The following is a 13,904-nucleotide window of genomic DNA, read 5'->3' as shown; positions in this document are numbered from 1 at the left end:
ACCAAGACATTAAACCTTTTGTTACGTTATGATAAAACAGAACCAAAACATTAAACCTTTTGTTACGTTATGACAAAACAGAACCAAAACATCAAACCTATTGTTACGTTAAGACAAAACAAACAAAAACTTCAAACCTTTTGTTACGTTATGACAAAACAGAACCAAAACATCAAACCTTTTGTTACGTTATGACAAAACAGAACCAAAACATCAAACCTTTTCTTACGTTATGACAAAACAGAACCAAAACATTAAACCTTTTGTTACGTTATGACAAAACAGAACCAAAACATCAAACCTGTTGTTACGTTAAGACAAAACAGAACCAAAACATCAAACCTGTTGTTACGTTAAGACAAAACAGAACCAAAACATCAAACCTATTGTTATGTCATGACAAGACAAACAAAAACTTCAAACCTGTGGTAACGTTATGATAAAACAGAACCAAGAATTAAACCTTTTGTTACGTTATGATAAAACAGACCAAGACATTAAAGCTACTGTTATGTCACGGTAAACAGAGCCAAGACATTAAAGCTACTGTTATGTCACGATAAACAGAGCCAAGACATTAAAGCCACTGTTATGTCATGATAAAGAGAGCCACCAATATATCAAACTTCTCATTTAGTGTACGATAAAAATCGAAATAACCCATTATATTGTTACGTTATGATAATATGCCTTTTAATTTTTAGTTTTGCCTTTTGTAGCAGTAAATCTGGACAGAACTGACCAAATAGTGGTCATACTTTGTGTAAAACTCATATACGGATTGTTTATTATGTTGAACATATTACTGAATGCCGATAAGAAATATCAGAGTTCCTCGAATGTCGACCACTACACCTGCACGTATTTCTTTATGACTCTTACATGTGTTAGATCTGCATAACGTGTAACAACATGAATATTTATGAATGATACGGGAACGTTCAATGTTGTGTGTTTAATTAAAGAAGTTTGAAAACAGTTCTCTAATTAATATGGGGATAATTTCTTCTTTATTTAAAATTTTATTCACAGGATATGGTGAAATATTTGGTACATTTTGAATGGGGTTGTTGACTTTCACAGGATATGGTGATATATTTGGTACAAGTTGAATGGGGTTGTTGACTTTCACAGGATATTGTGAAATATTTGGTACATTTTGAATGGGGTTGTTGACTTTCACAGCTCATGGTGAAATATTTGATACATTTTGAATGGAGTTGTTGACTTTCACAGCACATGGTGAAATATTTGGTACAAGTTGAACTGGGTTGTTGACTCTCACAGGATATGGTGAAATATTTGGTACAAGTTGAACTGGGTTGTTGACTCTCACAGGATATGGTGAAATATTTGGTACATTTTGAATGGGGTTGTTGACTTTCACAGTACACGGTGAAATATTTGGTACAAGTTGAACGGGGTTGTTGACTCTCACAGGATATGGTGAAATATTTGGTACATTTTGAATGGAGTTGTTGACTTTCACAGCACATGGTGAAATATTTGATACATTTTCAATGGAGTTGTTGACTTTCACAGGATATGGTGAAATATTTGGTACAAGTTGAGCGGGGCTGTTGACTTTCACAGGATATGGTGAAATATTTGGTACAAGTTGAATGGAGTTGTTGACTTTCACAGGAAATGGTGAAATATTTGGTACAAGTTGAACGGGGTTGTTGACTTTCACAGGACATGGTGAAATATTTGGTACATTTTGAATGGAGTTGTTGACTTTCACAGCACATGGTGAAATATTTGGTATATTTTGAATGGAGTTGTTGACTTTCACAGTACATGGTGAAATATTTGGTACAAGTTGAACTGGGTTGTTGACTCTCACAGGACATGGTGAAATATTTGGTACAAGTTGAATGGAGTTGTTGACTTTCACAGCACATGGTGAAATATTTGGTACATTTTGAATGGGGTTGTTGACTTTCACAGCTCATGGTGAAATATTTGATACATTTTGAATGGAGTTGTTGACTTTCACAGCACATGGTGAAATATTTGGTACAAGTTGAACTGGGTTGTTGACTCTCACAGGATATGGTGAAATATTTGGTACAAGTTGAACTGGGTTGTTGACTCTCACAGGATATGGTGAAATATTTGGTACATTTTGAATGGGGTTGTTGACTTTCACAGTACACGGTGAAATATTTGATACAAGTTGAACGGGGTTGTTGACTCGCACAGGATATGGTGAAATATTTGGTACATTTTGAATGGAGTTGTTGACTTTCACAGCACATGGTGAAATATTTGATACATTTTCAATGGAGTTGTTGACTTTCACAGGATATGGTGAAATATTTGGTACAAGTTGAGCGGGGCTGTTGACTTTCACAGGATATGGTGAAATATTTGGTACAAGTTGAATGGAGTTGTTGACTTTCACTGGAAATGGTGAAATATTTGGTACAAGTTGAACGGGGTTGTTGACTTTCACAGGACATGGTGAAATATTTGGTACATTTTGAATGGAGTTGTTGACTTTCACAGCACATGGTGAAATATTTGGTATATTTTGAATGGAGTTGTTGACTTTCACAGTACATGGTGAAATATTTGGTACAAGTTGAACTGGGTTGTTGACTCTCACAGGACATGGTGAAATATTTGGTACAAGTTGAATGGAGTTGTTGACTTTCACAGCACATGGTGAAATATTTGGTACATTTTGAATGGGGTTGTTGACTTTCACAGGATATCGTGAAATATTTGGTACAAGTTGAACGGGGTTGTTGACTTTCACAGGACATGGTGAAATATTTGGTACATTTTGAATGGAGTTGTTGACTTTCACAGTACATGGTGAAATATTTGGTATATTTTGAATGGAGTTGTTGACTTTCACAGTACATGGTGAAATATTTGGTACAAGTTGAACTGGGTTGTTGACTCTCACAGGACATGGTGAAATATTTGGTACATTTTGAATGGAGTTGTTGACTTTCACAGGATATGAAAGTAACATTAAACCTTTTGTTACGTTATGATAAAATAGAACCAAAACATCAAACCTGTTGTTACGTTAAGACAAAACAGAACCAAAACATCAAACCTATTGTTATGTCATGACAAAACAAACAAAACTTCAAACCTGTTGTTACGTTATGACAAAACAGAACCAAAACATCAAACATATTTTTATGTTATGACAAAACAAACAAAAACTTCAAACCTGTTGTAACGTTATGATAAAACAGAACCAAGACTTAAACCTTTTGTTACGTTATGATAAAACAGAACCAAAACATCAAACCTTTTGTTACGTTATGACAACACAGAACCAAAACATCAAACCTTTTCTTACGTTATGACAAAACAGAACCAAAACATCAAACCTTTTCTTACGTTATGATAAAATAGAACCAAAACATCAAACCTGTTGTTACGTTAAGACAAAACAGAACCAAAACATCAAACCTATTGTTATGTCATGATAAAACAAACAAAAACTTCAAACCTGTTGTTAGGTTATGACAAAACAGAAGCAAAACATGAAACCTATTGTTATGTCAGGACAAAACAAACAAAAACTTCAAACCTGTTGTTACGTTATGATAAAACAGAACCAAAACATTAAACCTTTTGTTACGTTATGATAAAACAAACAAAAACTTCAAACCTGTTGTAACGTTATGATAAAACAGAACGAAGACATTAAACCTTTTGTTACGTTATGATAAAACAGACCCAGACATTAAAGCTGCTGTTATGTCATGATAAACAGAGCCACGACATTAAAGCTACTGTTATGTCATGATAAAACCGACCAAGACATTAAAGCTGCTGTTATGTCATGATAAACAGAGCTAAGACATTAAAGCTACTGTTATGTCATGATAAAACAGAACCAAGACATTAAACCTGTTGTTACGTTATGACAAAACAGAACCAAAACATCAAACCTATTGTTATGTCATAACAAAACAAACAAAAACTTCAAACCTGTTGTAACGTTATGATAAAGCAGAACAAAGACATTAAACCTTTTGTTACGTTATGACAAAACAGAACCAAAACATCAAACCTCTTGTTATGTCATGACAAAACAAACAAAAACTTCAAACCTTTTGTTACGTTATGACAAAACAGAACCAAAACATCAAACGTTTTGTTACGTTATAACAAAACAGAACCAAAACATCAAACCTTTTGTTACGTTATGACAAAACAGAACCAAAACATTAAATCTTTTGTTACGTTATGACAAAACAGAACCAAAACATTAAACCTTTTGTTACGTTATGACAAAACAGAACCAAAACATCAAACCTGTTGTTGCGTTAAGACAAAACAAAACCAAAACATCAAACCTTTTGTTACGTTATGATAAAACAAACAAAAACTTCTAACCTTTTGTTACGTTATGATAAAACAGAACCAAGACATTAAACCTTTTGTTACGTTATGACAAAACAGAACCAAAACATCAAACCTATTGTTATGTCATGACAAAACAAACAAAAACTTCAAACCTGTTGTAACGTTATGAGAAAACAGAACCAAGACATTAAACCTTTTGTTACGTTATGACAAAACAGAAACAAAACATCAAACCTTTTGTTACGTTATGATAAAACAAACAAAAACTTCAAACCTTTTGTTACGTTATGATAAAACAGAACCAAGACATTAAACCTTTTGTTACGTTATGACAAAACAGAACCAAAACATCAAACCTATTGTTATGTTATGACAAAATAAACAAAAACTTCAAACCTGTTGTAACGTTATGATAAAACAGAACCAAGACATTAAAACTTTTGTTACGTTATGATAAAACAGAACCAAAACATCAAACATATTGTTATGTTATGACAAAACAAACAAAAACTTCAAACCTGTTGTAACGTTATGATAAAACAGAACCAAGACATCAAACCTTTTGTTACGTTATGATAAAACAGAACCAAAACATCAAACCTTTTGTTACGTTATGACAAAACAGAACCAAAACATCAAACCTTTTCTTACGTTATGACAAAACAGATCCAAAAATCAAACCCTTTCTTACGTTATGACAAAACAGAACCAAAACATTAAACCTTTGTTATGTTATGATAAAATAGAACCAAAACATCAAACCTATTGTTATGTCATGACAAAACAAACAAAAACTTCAAACCTGTTGTTACGTTATGACAAAACAGAAACAAAACATCAAACATATTTTTTATGTTATGACAAAACAAACAAAACTTGAAACCTGTTGTAACGTTATGAGAAAACAGAACCAAGACATTAAACCTTTTGTTACGTTATGATAAAACAGAACCAAAACATTAAACCTTTTGTTACGTTATGACAAAACAGAACTAAAACATCAAACCTATTGTTACGTTAAGACAAAACAAACAAAAACTTCAAACCTTTTGTTACGTTATGACAAAACAGAACCAAAACATCAAACCTTTTGTTACGTTATGACAAAACAGAACCAAAACATCAAACCTGTTGTTACGTTAAGACAAAACAGAACCAAAACATCAAACCTGTTGTTACGCTAAGACAAAACAGAACCAAAACATCAAACCTATTGTTATGTCATGACAAGACAAACAAAAACTTCAAACCTGTGGTAACGTTATGATAAAACAGAACCAAGAATTAAACCTTTTGTTACGTTATGATAAAACAGACCAAGACATTAAAGCTGCTGTTATGTCATGATAAACAGAGTCAAGACATTAAAGCTACTGTTATGTCACGGTAAACAGAGCCAAGACATTAAAGCTACTGTTATGTCACGATAAACAGAGCCAAGACATTAAAGCCACTGTTATGTCATGATAAAGAGAGCCACCAATATATCAAACTTCTCATTTAGTGTACGATAAAAAGCGAAATAACCCATTATATTGTTACGTTATGATAATATGCCTTTTAATTTTTAGTTTTGCCTTTTGTAGCAGTAAATCTGGACAGAACTGACCAAATAGTGGTCATACTTTGTGTAAAACTCATATACGGATTGTTTATTATGTTGAACATATTACTGAATGCCGATAAGAAATATCAGAGTTCCTCGAATGTCGACCACTACACCTGCACGTATTTCTTTATGACTCTTACATGTGTTAGATCTGCATAACGTGTAACAACATGAATATTTATGAATGATACGGGAACGTTCAATGTTGTGTGTTTAATTAAAGAAGTTTGAAAACAGTTCTCTAATTAATATGGGGATAATTTCTTCTTTATTTAAAATTTTATTCACAGGATATGGTGAAATATTTGGTACATTTTGAATGGGGTTGTTGACTTTCACAGGATATGGTGATATATTTGGTACAAGTTGAATGGGGTTGTTGACTTTCACAGGATATTGTGAAATATTTGGTACATTTTGAATGGGGTTGTTGACTTTCACAGCACATGGTGAAATATTTGATACATTTTGAATGGAGTTGTTGACTTTCACAGCACATGGTGAAATATTTGGTACAAGTTGAACTGGGTTGTTGACTCTCACAGGATATGGTGAAATATTTGGTACATTTTGAATGGGGTTGTTGACTTTCACAGCACATGGTGAAATATTTGATACATTTTCAATGGGGTTGTTGACTCTCACAGCATATGGTGAAATATTTGGTACATTTTGAATGGGGTTGTTGACTTTCACAGCACATGGTGAAATATTTGATACATTTTCAATGGAGTTGTTGACTTTCACAGGATATGGTGAAATAGTTGGTACAAGTTGAACTGGGCTGTTGACTCCCACAGGATATGGTGAAATATTTGGTACATTTTGAATGGAGTTGTTGACTTTCACAGCACATGGTGAAATATTTGGTACAAGTTGAACTGGGTTGTTGACTCTCACAGGATATGGTGAAATATTTGGTACATTTTGAATGGAGTTGTTGACTTTCACAGCACATGGTGAAATATTTGGTACATTTTGAATGGGGTTGTTGACTTTCACAGAACATGGAGAAATATTTGGTACATTTTGAACGTGGTTGTTGACTTTCACAGGATATGGTGAAATATTTGGTACATTTTAATGGAGTTGTTGACTTTCACAAAACATGGAGAAATATTTGGTACATTTTGAACGTGGTTGTTGACTTTCACAGGATATGGTGAAATATTTGGCACATTTTGAATGGAGTTGTTGACGTTCACAGGATATGGTGAAATATTTGGTACATTTTGAACGGGGTTGTTGACTTTCACAGGATATGGTGAAATATTTGGCACATTTTGAATGGAGTTGTTGACTTTCACAGGATATGGTGAAATATTTGGTACATTTTGAATGGGTTGTTGACTTTCACAAGATATGGTGAAATATTTGGTACATTTTGAAGGGGTTGTTGACTTTCACAGGACATGGTGAAATATTTGGTACATTTTGAATGGGGTTGTTGACTCTCACAGGATATGGTGAAATATTTGGTACATTTTGAATGGGTTGTTGACTTTCACAGGATATCGTGAAATATTTGGTACAAGTTGAACAGGGTTGTTGACTCTCACAGGATATGGTGAAATATTTGGTACATTTTGAATGGAGTTGTTGACTTTCACAGAACATGGTGAAATATTTGGTACATTTTGAATGGAGTTGTTGACTTTCACAGGATATGGTGATATATTTGGTACATTTTGAAGGGGTTGTTGACGTTCACAGGACATGGTGAAATATTTGGTACATTTTGAACAGGGTTGTTGACTTTCACAGGATATGGTGAAATATTTGGTACATGTTGAATGGAGTTGTTGACTTTCACAGGATATGGTGAAATATTTGGTACAAGTTGAACGGGGTTGTTGACTTTCACAGGATATGGTGAAATATTTGATACATTTTGAATGGAGTTGTTGACTTTCACAGGATATGGTGATATATTTGGTACATTTTGAATGGGGTTGTTGACTTTCACAGGATATGGTGATATATTTGGTACATTTTGAACGGGGTTGTTGACTCTCACAGGACATGGTGAAATATTTGGTACATTTTGAATGGGGTTGTTGACTTTTACAGGATATGGTGAAATATTTGGTACATTTTGAATGGGGTTGTTGACTTTCACAGGATATGGTGATATATTTGGTACATTTTGAATGGGGTTGTTGACTTTCACAGGACATGGTGATATATTTGGTACATTTTGAACGGGGTTGTTGACTTTCACAGGACATGGTGAAATATTTGGTACATTTTGAATGGGGTTGTTGACTTTCACAGGACATGATGAAATATTTGGTACAAGTTGAACGGGGTTGTTGACTTTCACAGGATATGGGGAATATTTTATACAAGTTGAACGGGGTTGTTGACTTTCACAGGATATGGTGAAATATTTTATACAAGTTGAACGGAGTTATGTTATGATAAACAGATCCACGATATCAAATTTACTGTTTCCTCATGATAAACAGATCCAAGATATTAAAGCTACTGTTACTTTATGATAAACAGTGAATAAATTAAGTATATCTTTAAGAGTACAATAAAACAAAGCCATCATGACCTAATAATAGGTTTGATGTTTTAGTTTTTGTTTTATCATACGGTATGAATATATTGAATTTATTGTATTCTGAAAATTATAAATTAAATAAAACTTTCCTTACATACACCACTATTCCAACAATGACCTTTGCCCTGATCATTTACAATCTCTTATATTTCATCAAAGTTTGGAGATAAAGAAATACTTGAGACTTGGTTTTATTAGGTGTAAATTCTTTTCAATATGAAATTTCTGGAATTTCACTAGTGTTTGGATTAAAACTGTTTTAGAGTTTAGATCTCCAAAATTCAGGATTCATCTTTGTTTATGATTCTTTAGGGTTAAAAGTTTCTTACGCATATAAGCTTCCTACAAGGTCAAGCTACGATATCGCTCGTATTTACGTTATGTAGTTTAGAGAATGCTCTCTTTTTAAACTGGGAATTATTTTTAAAAAATGAGAAACTGAATTTATGATTAAAGGTTTTTGTTGTTAATTTATATCGAACAAAACAATATTGTAATTTCATTGTTCTTCCAGTATTTTGTGTAAATATAAATCTCAACTACATATTTTGCAGTTCCTAAAGATTATACTCAAGATGATGAGCATAGATGGCAGCACTTTCATGTAATTTGCCGTGGGTTGTAAATACTTAATAAGATAACTTTTGTTTGTTTATTCGATTATTAAAACAAAGCCACCATAGTGGGCTATACTCCTTGTCCACCACTGGATTTTTTGCATGTAAGTCAGTAAACATACCACTGACCAACTGGATGACCATTCATATAATAAAGTAAGGTTTGTTTCACATTTAAGATCGAAAGCTGTGGTTTCCATTATTGTCTTTTTTTTTTATGCCTTTCACATATATATTGACTTGTGGAACCACAGTGAAGAAACCAAACATACGTTAGAAAATCTACTATTCTTCCAGTCACATAAAAGTATTAATAATGAGAGATACGTTTGCTTATTAAAATAATTTATGAAAGCACAGCGTGAACTAAAACATACGTTACATTATAATCTCTGTATACACAAATCTTATATATACAACAGCGTTAAATATTTCAGTTCTTAGCTCTAGGAAAATAAACCAGGTTATCTTAAAGGAATGCAGAAAGAACAATCAAAAGTTTAAAGGTTTCCTCTTATGGATTAGCTCATTGGTGTGCTGTGTACACAAGTAAATCCGAAGATTTATAGTTAACGACTCCTTGCGGCAAAAGGCCTCCGTATTATTGTCCAGTGGATGATTTTCGTAAAGAAATAAGGAAACTCTAAGCCTTAAATTCACAGTTTTGTTTCGTGTTTTTGCACGCTCATCTGGCTTGCTACCAAGTGATTTAATATAGTATTGCTGAAAATAATAGCGTCTGTCAAAATAAAGTGGAAACCATTTTTATCCTGAATAAAACTGCCTCTGACAGCAAAACCTGGAGAGGTCTGGAAAAATCTGATTCCCGGGAAAAGTTTAAAATTTAGCATAAAAAGTATGAAAGCTGGATGAATCTAGCAGAAACGTTTTTCACGTTTTTCTGAGAGACGGGACTTTCATTTGCAAACTTGATAAAAAATGAATATTTGTTCTACAACAGGTTTGATTCATCTTTAAGAGTACTGTTAGAGTAATTGTAAAATCAACCTGTATTTAAATATAATCAGTAAGCTAGGACTGTTCCAAAGTGAGCTAGGACTGATCCAAAGTGAGCTAGGACTGATCCAAAGTGAGCTACGACTGATCTAAAGTGAGCTACGACTGATCCAAAGTGAGCTAGGGCTGATCCAAAGTGTATCTTCCAAAGAAATTATAAAACATGTGACTTATTTGAAATCATTAATTTTAATGAAACAGAGTGGCACGACAGTAAGTGTTGAAGCAGAATAGTGTGTGTTCGTTTGTTTTGGTATTAATAACAAAGCTACACAATAGGCTATCGGTGTTCTACCCACCACGGGTATCGAAATCCGGTTTCTAGTGATGCGAGTCCGCATACATACCGCTGTGCCACTGAAGAGTGGACAACAGGATGTGTTGAAATGCAACAGTAAGTGTTAGAACAGTATGTGTTGAAATATAGTAATATGTGTTGAAATGTGGATTCTTTAAATGTCTTTCTAAGTGCGTGCGTGTGTGTTTTCTCACAGCTATCTGCTGATCCCACCGAGGGGAATTGAGCCCCTGATTTTAGCATTGTAAATCCATAGACTTACCATTAAACAGCGAGAGACACCTCTCTCAGAATTGTTTGTTTTATTTTCAGGAAAACCTAAGCTAACCTTTATGTTTTACAAATTATTTAAAATATAATAACGTTTGTAAAGAAATACAGTGTCGTGCGTGATCTTATGATTATTCTGCACAGGCTGTGAGTGAATTTATAGTTCAAATCTCTCTCCAGCAAAATCGTGCTCCACATTTTCTGCCCATCACTGAGATATACAAGTGACAGTCAAATTTACATATCTCAACAGAGAAGGGTAAACCAGGAGTTGGTGTTCTTGACTAGTTGCAATTTCCCTACCGCCCCTCAGTGTCACAATAAATTTACACCGATAGAAACTGGGTTTCGATATCCGTGGAGGGCAGAACACAACCCATTGTGCAGCTTTGTGCTTAACTACAGACAAATAATTCTATCCCATTATTTGACAATTAGAGTTTATTACACGTAAATATCTCTTGTGAAGCTCTACACGAGAATTCTGAATAAAGAAACATTGAGAAATGAACTGAAACACCAAGTGAAACTTAAACTAAAAGAAGTTTAACTATATGCCATCATTTTGTAACAATATTTATGATTCTGACATTCTAATAATACGTCATTGGATCAATGAAACTCAAACTAAAAGAAGTTTAACTATATGTCATCATTTTGTAACAATATTTATGATTCTGACATTCTAATAATACGTCATTAGCTCAATGAAACTCAGATTAAAAGAAGTTTAACTATATGTCATCATTTTGTAACAATATTTATGATTCTCACATTCTAATAATACGTCATTAGATCAATGAAACCTAAACTAAAAGAAGTTTAACTATATGTCATCATTTTGTAACAATATTTATGATTCTCACATTCTAATAATACGTCATTAGATCAATGAAACCTAAACTAAAAGAAGTTTAACTATATGTCATCATTTTATAACGATATTTATGATTCTGACATTCTAATAATACGTCATTAGATCAATGAAACCTAAACTAAAAGAAGTTTAACTATATGTCATCATTTTGTAACAATATTTATGATTCTCACATTCTAATAATACGTCATTAGATCAATGAAACCTAAACTAAAAGAAGTTTAACTATATGTCATCATTTTATAACGATATTTATGATTCTGACATTCTAATAATACGTCATTAGATCAATGAAACCTAAACTAAAAGAAGTTTAACTATATGTCATCATTTTATAACGATATTTATGATTCTCACATTCTAATAATACGTCATTTGATCAATGAAACCTAAACTAAAAGAAGTTTAACTATATGTCATCATTTTGTAACAATATTTATGATTCTCACATTCTAATAATACGTCATTAGATCAATGAAACTCAATCTAAAAGAAATTTAACTATATGTCATCATTTTGTAACAATATTTATGATTCTCACATTCTAATAATACGTCATTAGATCAATAAAACTCAAACTAAAAGAAGTTTAACTATATGTCATCATTTTGTAACAATATTTATGATTCTCACATTCTAAAAGAAGTTTAACTATATGTCATCATTTTGTAACATTATGATTCTCACATTCTGAAACTCAAACTGAAACTCAAAAAAGAAGTTTAACTATATGTCATCATTTTGTAACAATATTTATGATTCTCACATTCTAATAATACGTCATTAGATCAATGAAACCTAAACTAAAAGAAGTTTAACTATATGTCATCATTTTGTAACAATATTTATGATTCTCACATTCTAATAATACGTCATTAGATCAATGAAACCTAAACTAAAAGAAGTTTAACTATATGTCATCATTTTGTAACAATATTTATGATTCTCACATTCTAATAATACGTCATTAGATCAATGAAACTCAGACTAAAAGAAGTTTAACTATATGTCATCATTTTGTAACGATATTTATGATTCTCACATTCTAATAATACGTCATTAGCTCAATGAAACTCAGACTAAAAGAAGTTTAACTATATGTCATCATTTTGTAACAATATTTATGATTCTGACATTGAAACTGAAACTAAAAGAAGTTTAACTATATGACATCATTTTGTAACAATATTTATGATTCTCACATTCTAATAATACGTCATTAGATCAATGAAACTCAAACTAAAAGAAGTTTAACTATATGTCATCATTTTGTAACAATATTTATGATTCTCACATTCTAATAATACGTCATTAGATCAATGAAACCTAAACTAAAAGAAGTTTAACTATATGTCATCATTTTGTAACAATATTTATGATTCTCACATTCTAATAATACGTCATTAGATCAATGAAACTCAAACTAAAAGAAGTTTAACTATATGTCATCATTTTGTAACAATATTTATGATTCTCACATTCTAATAATACGTCATTAGATCAATGAAACTCAAACTAAAAGAAGTTTAACTATATGTCATCATTTTGTAACAATATTTATGATTCTCACATTCTAATAATACGTCATTAGATCAATGAAACTCAAACTAAAAGAAGTTTAACTATATGTCATCATTTTGTAACAATATTTATGATTCTCACATTCTAATAATACGTCATTAGATCAATGAAACCTAAACTAAAAGAAGTTTAACTATATGTCATCATTTTGTAACAATATTTATGATTCTCACATTCTAATAATACGTCATTAGATCAATGAAACTCAAACTAAAAGAAGTTTAACTATATGTCATCATTTTGTAACAATATTTATGATTCTCACATTCTAATAATACGTCATTAGATCAATGAAACTCAAACTAAAAGAAGTTTAACTATATGTCATTTTGTAACAATATTTATGATTCTCACATTCTAATAAACGTCATTAGATCAATGAAACTATATGTCATCATTTTGTAACAATATTTATGATTCTCACATTCTAATAATACGTCATTAGATCAATGAAACTCAAACTAAAAGAAGTTTAACTATATGTCATCATTTTGTAACAATATTTATGATTCTCACATTCTAATAATACGTCATTAGATCAATGAAACCTAAACTAAAAGAAGTTTAACTATATGTCATCATTTTGTAACAATATTTATGATTCTCACATTCTAATAATACGTCATTAGATCAATGAAACTCAAACTAAAAGAAGTTTAACTATATGTCATCATTTTGTAACAATATTTATGATTCTCACATTCTAATAATACGTCATTAGATCA

This window comes from Tachypleus tridentatus, unplaced genomic scaffold (genome assembly GCF_004210375.1).
Source record: "Tachypleus tridentatus isolate NWPU-2018 unplaced genomic scaffold, ASM421037v1 Hic_cluster_1, whole genome shotgun sequence".
Classification (NCBI taxonomy): Eukaryota; Metazoa; Arthropoda; class Merostomata; order Xiphosura; family Limulidae; genus Tachypleus; species Tachypleus tridentatus.
Note: the sequence above shows the minus strand (reverse complement) of the source record.